Source organism: Dreissena polymorpha, unplaced genomic scaffold (assembly GCF_020536995.1).
Source record: "Dreissena polymorpha isolate Duluth1 unplaced genomic scaffold, UMN_Dpol_1.0 chrUn002, whole genome shotgun sequence".
In the NCBI taxonomy this organism is placed as follows: domain Eukaryota; kingdom Metazoa; phylum Mollusca; class Bivalvia; order Myida; family Dreissenidae; genus Dreissena; species Dreissena polymorpha.
The window spans coordinates 564,282-578,008 of NW_026273316.1; the positions used below are offsets into that span (position 1 = coordinate 564,282).

Here is a 13,727-nt window from a genome sequence, read left to right on the forward strand (position 1 = left end):
TAGCATGTGCCAACGGTGACTCGATTAGTACACATGCAAGTGGAATACTTACATAAACGCCATTAAAATTCAGACATCCACATTCATTTATGATAAAAATACGCTTCCTTTTTGTTGTCGAAGTTTTTGTTTGTTTTGAATACTTACGAATAGAATACATGTATTGATAATACTAACTTTAAACATTTTGAATCATTTCAAACTTCAAACACAAAGTTAGATCATGTATACATTAAACATATTTAGAACAAATATTTATCAGCTTTGTTGTCAAGCCCTCCCCGTCAAAGTATCACTAAACAATTGACCTTTTCGACATTATTTTAAGGGAGACAACTCTGAGTGGATTAAGTGAGGTCGGGGGGGTACTCAATCATCTACTGCAGTGCGTCTGCATAGAGTTCTGTGTTGATGCAATTATAATTTCCCAATAATTTGCAGATATAACTTATATGGAATGATTTTTTTTGTAAGTTGTTATTAGCTTAGTATCTTTGATTTAATTGTAGTTCATGTTTATGCTTTATTTTGATTTTATTGTGTTTAAAGTAGGTAAAAAAGAAAAATTTCTTTCCTTAAGTTTTTCTCAGTGAGAATTTATATAAAGTTATAACTACAATGAATGACAAATTCAATAATAGTTAAATTGTTATTGTCCTTGTAACACAGCGAAATTAATTCAAAAATTATCATTATCGAATTTCCAATTCGAACAAGAAGTAAAGTAAATCAAATAGATAATTTGATCATACATACAATTTCATTTAAGACAATTATAAGTCACATGTAATAATTCATAGAATATTCATGCAAAAGCATTCAAAGCATAATACAAGCATTATACAATATGTTAATAACAATTCAAGCTGAAAACAAATATTAAATATGTAAATAAACAAATAATTTTATAATTGCAAAGCACTATACAAACATAGACACAAAGCAAGTTAATAAGCATTAACAAATTATCAATTATCTTATCTCACAATGACCTATTACATGTATATAAAATGATTTTCATTAAACTACTTAATTTGGGAGGGTGGGACTGGGAAATTCAAATTTTTTAACGCTGTGTGTTCCACGTTTACAAAAACAAGTATGAACTATTTTTCGAAAACCTGTGCGCTCGAGTTAGCAATTCGACCAATCATAAAAAAGTTGAAAGTGAACATCGCTCAACATTATTTTTAGAAAGGTATAGTGAGAACTTGTAAACAGAATTAACTTGCGTCATAAATTAAACATTTTAATTCAAGATTAAAATTAGCCCATGCCAAAAGCGGGTGGGGTATGGAAAAATATCTTATTTGTTAAGTTTGGGCAAATTAGAAGTTTGATGGCATTTGGTAAAATACTTTTCTTTAAAAAGAAAAATTATTTTAAAACAGATAACTTTGCTGTATTTAAATGTTATTGAATTGTTTATTGTTATAACTTCTAGAAACTTTTTTTTCAGGAATATCACACTTCACAGTGTCAACAGAAACTGGGATACTGTACTGAGTATCTAATGCTGCATGAAGATCAAGATTTCTTCACCTGGAATTTTATTAACACTTGCAATAAATATTGTACATCACCACAGTTACATAACTATGTTCTTTGACAAAATAAAATAAAGATACTTCAGATGTGTGTCTACTTCATACCCTTACATTAAAAAATATCCTACACATTCAGAAATATAATAAAATGGATGGTGGTTTAAGTTGCTACACATCCAATGTTGTCATGTAATCATTTAATATAACATGTGATGTGTTGTAACTTGACATGACTATTAACACTGCTAAGAAAACATTTACTTTGAATCAAAATTAGTGTCCCTGGTCAAATGTCCATTGGCTTAATATCTATATGGGTGAAACTTTCACCTGCATCACAGTCATCCTTAATTGGTTGTGTGTTAAGCTATCCCAATTAACTACCAGTCATGGCAGATTTGTTCAAAAGAAGACAAGTATCAATGTTTGAAGAATTGTTATTGCTTTTACAGTCTTGACGCTAACCCCTAGCCCGACAGCCCGGGGCTAGTGATATGTATTAAATTTGGGCTATTAAAGTTTCCAGATTCATATAGTCGGGCTAGTGGGTATTTTAATCTGTTCTATTAAAGCATAAAGATTCAGGCTGCAGTTAGTTGTTCAAAAATGCTAAAGTGAAGACTGCTTGTATATGCTGGTTAGTCTGAGACATTCCAACAAGTAATAACTGTGACAGTTCAAATATTTGCTCATTAAAGTGTGTGTATGTGCAGGAGCTTGTGTGTGTGTTTGGTACAAGCTCATCTCAAAAACTGATTCACTATTTAGTTTTTAACCTAATAGAAGTAAAACTGGACTGTAAAAAGAATACTATCATTGTAAAGATTTTGTTGTTGGGATGAAATATTATAAATTGTAATCCCTATGATTAACACAGAAAACATTAACCGAACGCCTATTCTGTTGGTGTAGCAGAGCCAAAAGACCTGGAAGTATAGATGGTTAATGGATGATGTTCCTTATGATAGTACTAGTAGGTACCAGTTGGTTTGTCTTTTTGAATACATCTGATAGTATATTTAATTTTTTTCATTAATAAAATGGGTTAAACTAAGTAATCCTGCTCAGTGGTTGAATCTTCAGGAAATGTTAACATAAGCACATAGTTACAATTTATTTGATACATGTATGCCGGTGACCCTCGACTGCAATTTTGGTTACAGATGGGGTAGCCTAAAGTGTAATTATTTCTAAGAGATGAACCCGAGTTGAGGCTTAAACTTACCAACCCATGAGTGAGTCAGAGATCAGCACTCTACCGGTTTAACTGGCCGGGGTAAGCTTGGAATCGGGGACTTACTTTTGCTTAATTATGATCTTAAATAATATTATAGTTGTCAACAAAAGATTTTTATGTATTTTAAAAGCGCAACAAGTTGGGCTTGCAACAGAAGTAATAAAAATATATAGATTATTATACAATTTACAAATTTAACAATAAAGTAGTCTTATGTTTACTGAAATGTGCAAATACCAATTGGTTTTTATTTCTAAAAATTTAGAAAAATGAGCTAATATAATAAAAATGTTTATTTTTAATTAGTGGGTGGGTTTATATTAACTTGCACTCAAAAATTATAATAGTCTGGGGTTGTTTTAATTTCTGACATTTCAGCACACAGTACAGTAACATGAGTAAGGTATATGATCTTGTTATTTTTGTCAGTACCGGTAGTTAATTACGGAGCCGTTAATTACAATGATACTGAACTATTAATGAGCAGATGGGTGTTGAACGTTATAATAAAAATAATGATTGTTTTTATTAGTAATAAATCGGCAATTTATCGCTTTTATTCTATTTATAAAGTCAAAATATCGGATAAGTAAGGTGTCTGCTGTAGAGCGAATACTGTCAGAACCCCCCCGAACCCTTGATCTCGCGTTATCTCGGCAGTCTCGTTACGCGTGATTTAACAATGTCGAAATCGTGAATATTAGTCCACATAAATGGTTATGTACTTTATTGAGTGCATCATCAATATTAGATTAGGAAATACATTATTACCAACATCGACATGTTAAATTATTTACATACAACAATTTGTATAGAAATGGTGGACAAAAACAACAGCATAAGTGTAGTGAGCTTTGTCTTAATACGAAAACGACAATAAAAGTACGCACGATTATAGACAAACTTAAGCTCAGTAGGCCAGAAAATATAAACACGTAAAAATAAATGCAACAGATGCCCGGTTACAGTTTATACACTATTTTAACTTTTAATATAAAAATCCTTTTTTCACAGTTATATAACAGATATTTACACAATTCAGACATAGGCATAAAAAATCATGCATGAATTTAGAAAGACCCTGATCAATATGAAGTACACAAGCGATTGAAAAGTGCCTACGTGTACTTTCCATAGATATTATTAATGTATTGATTTGCTTATTCAAAATGCTTATTTGGAGTCGACAAACATATTTAAACATTATATTTCAAATTGCATTTGAAACTGTTTTACGAATATATCTTATATTTGTGTTTGGTAACATTTTTTGTTTAGCTAAACATAGAAATTAACGCATAATGAGTGTTGGTCTCTATGTATCAATTTGATCAACATGTCACACAATTTACAAACATCAAGCTATTTTCAGCTATTTTCAGCTATTCTACAACGTAACAAACATGTTTCATGCATTCAAAAAATGTTAAATATAAACAACTTCAAGTTTAAGGAAATCTGGTCTTAAAACATTTGCTTAACTTTAACAGTGGAAGATTTACAGAAAATGGCTCCATTGAAGGCACTGCACTGACATCAATTGTGGGAATGTTAACATAAAAGGTCAAACACATTGTTACAAAACTAATAAAAAGTCAAACTTTATTATCAGCAATACGTCAATACATTCACGTTTAATTTAAGCACAAACATAAGTGTTTATTCCACATACACTTACAAAGACGACATCTTTGTTTTTATTTTGTTAAGCAAATACTATTGCTCTCTACCTTAACAAATAGAGACAATTGCATTTTTTATCCCCACGCTTTTTTAAAAAAAGGTGGGGATATTGTGGTTATCTCCGCCGTCCGTCCGTCCGTCTGTCTGTCTGTCTGTCTGTCCGTCCGTCCTGGCCACTATCTCCTCCTACACTAAAAGCACTAGAACCTTGAAACTTACACACATGGTAGCTATGAGCATATGTGCGACCCTGCACTATTTGGAATTTTGATCTGACCCCTGGGTCAAAAGTTATAGCGGTTGGGGTGGGGCTGCATCAGAAATTATCACTCATTTTTTTAGGTTATTTTATATTTACTTCTTTATTTCTACACCGATTCACTTCAAATTGATACAGGACCTCTCTTATGACAATACGGTCAATCTCAACCATGCATGGCCCCATTCCCAACCCTGGGGCGCCCCGCCCACATAGGCCACACCCACCAAAAATTTCCATTAACTATAATTTTTTCATTTCTACACGGATTCACTTCAAATTGATACTGAACTTTTGTTATGACATTATGGTCAATCTCAACTATGCATGGCCCCAATCCCAACCCTGGGGCGCCCGCCCACATAGGCCACACCCACCAAAAAATTCCATTTACTATAATTTTTTCATTTCTACACGGATTCACTTCAATTGATACTGAACTTCTCTTATGACATTAGGGTCAATCTCAACTATGCATGGCCCCATAACCAACCCTGGGGCCCCGCCCACATAGACCACACCCACCCAAAATTGCCTTTACTATAATTTCTTCATTTCTACACCGATTCACTTCAAATTGATATTGAACTTCTCTTATGACAATACAGTCAATCTCAACTATGCATGGCCCCATTACCAACCCTGGGGCGCCCCGCCCACATAGACCACACCCACCCAAAATTGCCTTTTACTATAATTTCTTCATTTCTACACCGATTCACTTCAAATTGATACTGAACCTCTCTTATGACAATACGGCAATCTCAACTATGCATGGCCCCATTACCAACCCTGGGGCCCCGCCCACATAGACCACACCCACCCAAAATTGCCTTTTACTATAATTTCTTCTTTTCTACACCGATTCACTTCAAATTGATACTGAACTTCTCTTATGACAATACGGTCAATCTCAACTATGCATGGCACAATTACCAACCCTGGGGCGCCCTGCCCACATATGTCACACCCACCCAAAATTGCCTTTTACTATAACTTCTTCATTTCTACACCAATTCATTTCTAATTGATGATGAACTTCTCTTATGACAATACGGTCAATCTCAGCTATGCATGGCCCCATTACCAACCCTGGGGCACACCTAGGTCAAACATTCGGCGTGGGGATACGCGTCGGCCTCTGCCGCGCCATTTCTAGTTGACAATTGTTAGCATATGACAACACTCTTCCTTAATTTGTGAATGACTGATTTCAAATAACAAGGTACTAAATTTTCTTTAGATAATGTAAAACAAAATTAAACTTATTTTAAGTAGTTGTTCTTAATTAAAAGCAGTTGATATAACAAGGTGTTTATATTTCATTGAGTATAGTTTTCTCTTCCGAATCTGTTACTGTGCATTATTTTAACAGTTTAATACATATATGAGGATTCACACAATCAATATTTTTATGACTATGGTTTGTACAAATTAATGTAAACAGTGAGTTTATCTTATAAAAATTGCAACAATAAATAAATAATGTACATTTAAAATACTATTGTTTCACAGTTGCTCTGTGTATAAATGTCAAAATATACCTCTACAATGTATGCAGTGACCAAGACTGCAAGAGATATTGATTAAGATACTCAGTGATGAAAGAGGATACATTTTGGTCGTCTTCATATGCATATACAAATATAAAGCATTATAAACTATTATGTCCGAAAATAAATTTAAACACTTATGAGCATCTAAGTCTATGATCTAACAACATAAATTAACATTTATAACTTTTGCCATTTTTCATAAAACTCTAAAAAATTATTATTTTTTAAATTTTCAGTTTGCCTTAAAGTATTCCCAAAAATGCAAGAGCCATTCTCGACTATTTAACAAACAATATCCATTGAAATCAACAAAGTACTGGTAGTAAATACAGAATCAATACTTTTAGGTACATTACATAAGTGTGCACATAATTTATTCAGATTTCCACGATTGCTATTAAACAAGATTCTTTGTCGAATACCGACCCGAATGAGCAAATTTACTAGTATTTTTTTAGAAAGATTGATAAACAGAAAAAGCTGAAGCGTAAAACTTCTTAACCTTTCTTTACACTACTTTTATCTAGCTTATATATAAAACCGGTAAAAAACCGAAAACTGAAACATGTTTTATAACATGAAACTACTCCAATATTTTTTTAATGTTGTCCAAGTTACCAACCTCATTAAAACAGCTTTGTCACACTTTGAAAGTCTTTAATAAAAGTGTATTTCCCATTAGTTTACCATTAACAGGATCACAATATGTAGTGATATCATAATATAGACAAAGAGATTGCATATACGTGCAATATGCATGCTTTTAAAATACTTAACATGCTATATTGAACACAATATTTCAACATAAAGACTGACAGCATAACAATTCCCCTAAAACATAAACTATTGTTTTTGTATGAATATTACACGGTTGGTCACATATAACATAAAACGTAAGCTATTGTGTTTTTTAATACAACTTGGCTGGCAACATACAACATGTGGCTGTTGACATGACTTTGTGGCTTTCCACTTGAATGGTTGTGATGTGTCATTTTGCAATTTCGATCTGAACAAGGTCATTCATTTTCACCCGTCGTAACATTAAAAGATTTAGAGTAAGTGTTGAACAAACCAGGAGGTATGTGAAGACTAGCACATTTAAAACAGTATGTAACTCTGAGCTTCTTAGGTTTGACTGGGGTCAATATGTTAACAATTGCTGCAACAGGCTGTGTTTCTGATTGGATGGTTTGATTTCCTCAAATTGCATCTGAAAAAAGAAAGACCCGTTACTGTGGACGTCAGTTTTTTATTTATTTTTATACCGATGACAAATCAATAACAAGCACAGCACTTGGTATTTCAGAATGTACAACTAATCTGATTTGAATCCATTGAGGCAATTATGGTCCTGAGACTATTTATAAAATAATGATAGATAATAAATAGTTCAACTGGTTTGCCATCATGCACCAACATTTTGCTTTTGTCTCAAAATTCCACTAATTTAAAAGACAAAGAACCAAAATACACAAGTAAGCAAGTTCACAGAATGGCAAATATCTTTGGTTTAATCACACTAGAAGCAATACTTTTTGAGTTTAGACTTGACATACAAATCCACCAGCTGGATGTACGTATGGCCGGACAAATGTACATCTACATGCACTCACACATCTCTGAACTTGCGAGCATGTAAAAAACATCGACACGACAAGAACACTCATCTGAAGTTTGTTCTGCAAGATCTGTACAGACTAAGGGTCCTGTACCTTGGATATACCAGAATCTTGAGATGATGACTGCTGCTGGTTCATGTGCTGTTATGATGTTCATAGACTGAGGGTTCCGCACCATAGACATGTCAGAAACTCCAATGATGACTGTTGCTGGTTCAAATGCTTCAAAAACAAACCAACGCTTTGCTATCCGGGTCTCTGCAATTAAGTTGGTCATGTGTTAATTAAGACAATTTTTAAGACTTTACTAGCATTTCATAAAAACTGTCGGTATCAAAATGCGGGTTCAACCCTGGCAACACACTAAATACTCTCTGAAAAAGCCATTAACTTTAAAAATAGAGCTTTGTCAACACCCCCACATGAAGAGCTGATGGAAAGAACTTGAAATGCTGAATGTGTAAAACGCAGCCGTGACCCCGCGACCTAGTTTTTGGCACGGAATGGCCCATGTTCGAACATTGCCTAGAGATCATCTAGATTAAACTTCTGACCAAGTTTGTTGAAGAGCGAATGATAAGTACTTGAAATGGAGAGCGGACACCAAACTGAATGTGTAAAACGCATTTGATGACCCCATGACCAAGTTTTTGGCCCGACATGGCCCATGTTCGATTATGGCCTAGAGATCATGTATAAAAAAACTTCTGACCTAGTTTGGTGAAGAGCGGATGATAAGTACTTGAAATAGAGAGTGGGCACCAACTGATTATGTAAAACGCACTAAGTGACCCTGTGACCTTGTTTTTGGCCCGGCATTGCCCATGTTCAATACTTTCCTATAGATCATCTAAATAAAACATCTGACCAAGTTTGGTGAAGATTGGATGAAAAGTACTTCAATAAGAGAACAGACAACATGATGAATGTTTAAAACACACTAAGTGATACCATGCCATAGGTTTTGGTCCTGCATGACCCATATTCAAACTTGACCAAGACACCATGTAGATACAACTTCTGACAAAGTTTGGTGAAGATCTGATGAAAACAACCTGAATTTGGGAGCGAACACGTAATACGGATCGACCGTCAGACCGACAGACAGACAAGTTCACTCCTATATACCCCCTAAACTAAAACATCACTGACCCCTCTTCGTAATTCAATGTTATTTTAAGAACCATACTTACAGTCAATATGGAACATGATTTTGTAAAGAGTGAAAGAGTCAGATATGTTGGTACCTGCTGATAAATTGTTTGCTGTTGTTGTTGTTGTTGTGGTTTTGAGTTTTAATATAACTCTAGATGTTAAATTTAAAATGCAAATTTGAGAGTTTAACTTGCAACTTGTGCACTTTCTTCATATTTCTTTATAAGATAAAGTAGTTTGTGGCTGAACCCTTAAACTTAGATTAGATAAACTGGTCAATTAATTGAATAGCAGAAACCCCAGTTTGTACTGGGTTTTACCTATTGGGTATTTGTGAAAGCTTTATTGCATCAAAAGGTTTAAGCTATTAAGACTGGGTCTCCTGAATGCTTTGCCACAGTGGCCTCTTTTGCAATGGCAAGGCGACTTACCTATTGAGATGCAGAGTTTGATAATGTGAACATCGCTCACTGGGCTTGAACTTGTGAGTATAAGACCTCTGTGAACAGATAGAAAGACCTTAGGGAATCCCAGGAATGTGTCCCTGTAAACCAAATAATTCAATGCATTCTGAAATGGCATCAGTTATATTAGAAGTCAATCAATATTGTTTGAGAAAAAAATATTTAAGAAATATATTATGTTTGAAGGATCTTGATACAAATGGGATATAAACTAAACACTTGATACAAACATAGCCTTCTATATATTGTGCACTTGATACAAACATTTTGTGTCCCTCAGGAACCAATATTTATTAAGTTACATGCAACACTAAAAAGCTGGGACGAACATAAGGAAGGATGAAAGGAAGGGCGGGGAGAATTACAGACAAGGACACATGTGTATGCTCCCCACTGAGCCCTTTCATGGCAATACAAATCGCAGCTATTATAAATATTTAATACTTACATAAATGATTTGTTTAAGTTAGCAGCCAGGATAAAGTTATATCAATATTAAACACACGCAAACTGTTTAAATTGAAATTTGGAGTGAAACACTGCACATTATAAATCATTAATTACATTACCAACCTACCTTATTGATGAGGATATCTTGGCCCATGGCCAAGAAAGTATGGAGCCCCAGGTTCAGTGTGGCTCTACCCTGCAGGTAGGACTGTTGAGCATTTCCCCCAAGGTCCTGGGCCAGGAAGTGTCACTGGGCGTCTGGGCCCAGCTGACCAGACAGCCTGTTGTTCAGCTAGGTACCGATCTATGATTGCATGGGTTCCTGTAGGAACAGGCTCTTAAAACAAAATCCAGGAATTTAAATAAACATTGAAAATAAATGAAGAAAATAAGCTGAAGCTGCAGGCTTTTACATAATTATTTTACTAAAATTAAATATAATTTAACAATTCTATTAAAGCAGATTTTTATGCAAGGATAAACATTTGGTTCAGGAGCTGAATTTCGGTCAAAAATATACAAAACTTAATGCCCTGACCTTCTATGATTAAAATTGATATCAGATCAAGTGCTATTTGCATTTTATTTACTAAGTGTGATCAATTTAAAAGCACATAATTCCCATTTGATGCTAGGAACTTTTCAGTCACATAAAATACTGATGTTAAGTGTAGTATATGAGCCTCATTCTGGGAAAATAGGGCTTAATGTATGTGCAGTCTACACAGGCTAATATGGGATGACATTTTAATAGGACTTAATGTATGTGCAGTCTGCACAGGCTAATCTGGGGTGACACTTTAATAGGACTTAATGTATGTGTAGTCTGCACAGGCTAATCTGGGATGACACTTTAATAGGTGCAGTCTGCACAGGCTAATATGGGATGACACTTTAATAGGACTTAATGTATGTGCAGTCTGCACATGCTAATCTGGGATGTCACTGTATGTGCAGTCTGCACAGGCTAATCTGGGATGACGCTTTAATAGGACTAAATGTATGTGTAGTCTGCACAGGCTAATCTGGGATGACAATTTAATAGGACTTATTGTATGTGCAGTCTGCAAAGGCTAATCTGGGATGACACTTTAAAAGGACTTAATGTATGTGCAGTCTGCACAGGCTAATCTGGAATGACACTATAATAGGACTTAATGTATGTGCAGTCTGCACAGGCTAATCTGGGATGACAATTTAATAGAACTTTATGTATGTGCAGTCTGCACAGGCTAATCTGGGATGACAATTTAATAGGACTTTATGTAGGTGCAGTCTGCACAGGCTAATCTGGGATGACAATTTAAGCACATACATGAAGCCCCATATCCCAGAACACCGCTAAGATACTACTTATTGTTCTTGTTGCTGCTGCTGCTGCTGCTGCGACTGGGCAATAGACAGAGATGGAGCAAGTCCTGACGCTGAAGTCGCCACCCCAAACCTGAGAATTGCCAAGAACAACTTTTGTTGAATGGCATCAATCGCATACTGCTCTCCAGGCCTAAGGTTCACATTATTCGAGAACAACATATCGAGGTCAGTCACATTAACGGACGTGTCACGCAACGCCTGCTCTACCTGTTGGATCAAATTGTTTCAGTTAGAGCGACTTATCCGGCTTATTTGTCGACGCCCATCATCCAATTGTTGCTAAGCGACATCGATGCTGAGACGGAAGTCGAACTCACCGAGGCTCTGCTTTTGGAAGTATTGATGTACCCAATATGGTAGGAGATATTGATAGGAGGCTTGGTAGTCTGACGCAAGATGTCTTCGTGCTGAATTTCTTAAGGGAGTTGTAGTATTTGTGCAAGAAGTCGATTTGTCATCGACTTTCACTTCAATGACGTTTGTCATGTTTGCTAGTAAAGCTCACTGAAAAGGAAATGGAAAGAAAACTAAAACCAGATTGTTTAGTGACACATGAATAAGCCTTGCAACACCTTACTTTACAGACCTGTTTTTTAAATGCCAAACATTGTGCCTATAATTGATATTTAGAATATTGCAATTCATTTTTCACCAATTAGAACTCAGAATAACGTAGTATCAATGTTTTACGCGAACCAACTTGAAATTGGAATTTTTGGGTTTGTACCAAGGTGTAATATTTATTTTTTGTAAATCAAAAACAGGCATTACTTGAGCAATTAAGAATGTGAGACTGTACACCTTTAATTGTGTGACTATATAACTTTAACTGTGAGACTACATAAATTAAATGTGATACTCAGCAACTTAAAATGTGAGACAACACAACTATTAATGTTACAATCTACATATTTAAGTGTGAGTCTGCACACCTTTAAATGTGAAAGTTTATGACTTATACCTGACACTTAACAACTTTAAATGTGAGACAATACAACTGTATGGCATTTAATAAGAAACAATAGATGTGAGTTCAAAATAGTAATTAAACTTAGTGAAATAAGCATACTAGAGCTGTGTCACAGACGTGACGAATATCCCCACATACCGCATTGAAACATAATATTGTGCATGTCGTCTTCACAAAAAACACCGGACACCATGCTCAATTTTTAAAACGCACTTAGTGACCTCTTGACCTAGTTTTTGACCCAGAAAAGCCCATGTTCTAACTTTCCCTTAAGATCATCTCCATAAAACTTATGACCAAGTTTGGTGAAGATCAGATGTAAACTACTTGAATTAGAGAGCGGACACCATGCTGAATGTTAAAAAGTGACCCGTGACCTAGTTTTAGACCCGGAATGGCCAATGTTCAAACTTGTCCTAGAGACCATTTAGATAAAACTTGTGACCAAGTTTGGTGAGGATTGGATATAAACTACTTCAATTAGAGAGCAGACAACATGGTGAGGTTTAAAACGCACTATGATACACCGTGACCTAGTTTTTGACCCGGCATGACCCATATTCCAATTTGACCTAGACATCATCTAGATACAACTTCTGACCAAGTTTGGTAAAGATTGGATGACAACTACGTGAATTAGAGAGCAGACAATACTGTGATGTTTAAAACGCACTAAGTGACCCCATGACCTTGTTTTTGACCCGGCATGACCCATATTCAACCTTGACCTAGACATTTTCAAGATACAACTTCTGACCAAGTTTGGTGAAGATTGGATAAAAACTACTTGAATTAGATTGCGGACAACATGGTGAGGTTTAAAACACACTAAGTGACCCCGTGACCTAGTTTTTGACCCGGCATGGCCCATGTTCGAACTTTACCTACACATCATCTAGTTACAACTTCTGACCAAGTGTGGTGAAGATCGAATTTAAACTACTTGAAATAGAGAGCAGACACCATGCTCAATGTGTAAAACGTACTTAGTGACCCTGTGACCTATTTTTGATCTGGCATGGCCCATGTTCGAACTTGGCCTTCAGATCATCTAGATAAAACTTCTGACCAAGTGTGGTGAAGATCGGATGAAAACTACTTGAATAAGAGAGAGGACACCATGCTGAATGTTAAAAAACGCACTATGTGACCCCATGACCTAGTTTTTGATCTGGCATGGCCCTTGTTCGAACATGGCCTTTAGATCATCTCGATAAAACTTCTGACCAAGTTTGGTGAAGATCGGATGAAAACTACTTGAATAAGAAAGAGGACACCATGCTGAATGTTAAAAAACGCACTAAGTGACCCGTGACCTAGTTTTTGACCCAGCAAGGCCCATGTTTAAACTTGGCCTTAAGATCATCTAGATACATCTTCTGACCAAGTTTGGTGAAGATTGGATGAAAA

The 13,727-nt window shown here is 35.4% G+C and overlaps 1 long non-coding RNA gene across 3 annotated transcripts in view; it reads right to left on the reverse strand.

The window, feature by feature from the left end:
- Window positions 1–3,494: 3,494 nt before the first annotated feature.
- Window positions 3,495–13,727, reverse strand: part of LOC127863189 (uncharacterized) — a 31,624-nt gene continuing 21,391 nt past the window's right edge. Inside the window, exons 5-9 of one of the 3 annotated variants that reach the window (XR_008040973.1) lie at window positions 11,327–11,851; window positions 10,101–10,310; window positions 9,491–9,603; window positions 7,998–8,162; window positions 3,495–7,495 (exon numbers count right to left, since the gene is read on the reverse strand). This is a non-coding gene — a long non-coding RNA (uncharacterized LOC127863189). Of the gene's footprint in view, window positions 7,496–7,997; window positions 8,163–9,490; window positions 9,604–10,100; window positions 11,852–13,727 lie in introns of all 3 variants that reach the window. The other 2 variants (XR_008040974.1, XR_008040972.1) reach the window with 2 other exon arrangements.